Below are 308 nucleotides of genomic sequence, written 5' to 3' on the forward strand. Positions count from 1 at the left end.
ACTGCACAGGGATGCCCCCACTGCACAGGGATGCCCCGACAGCACAGAGATACCCCCACTGCACAGGGATGCCCCCACTGCACAGGGAAGCCCCCACTGCACAGGGATGCCCCGACAGCACAGGGATGCCCCCACTGCACAGGGGTGCCCCCACTGCACAGGGATGCCCCCACTGCACAGGGATGCCCCGACAGCACAGGGATGACCCCACTGCACAGAGACGCCCCCACTGCACAGGGATGCCCCCACTGCACAGAGACACCCCACTGCACAGGGATGCCCCAACTGCACAGAGATACCCCCACTGC

The sequence above is a fragment of the Phoca vitulina genome, unplaced genomic scaffold (assembly GCF_004348235.1).
Source record: "Phoca vitulina isolate PV1807 unplaced genomic scaffold, GSC_HSeal_1.0 scaffold19, whole genome shotgun sequence".
Lineage (NCBI taxonomy): Eukaryota > Metazoa > Chordata > Mammalia > Carnivora > Phocidae > Phoca > Phoca vitulina.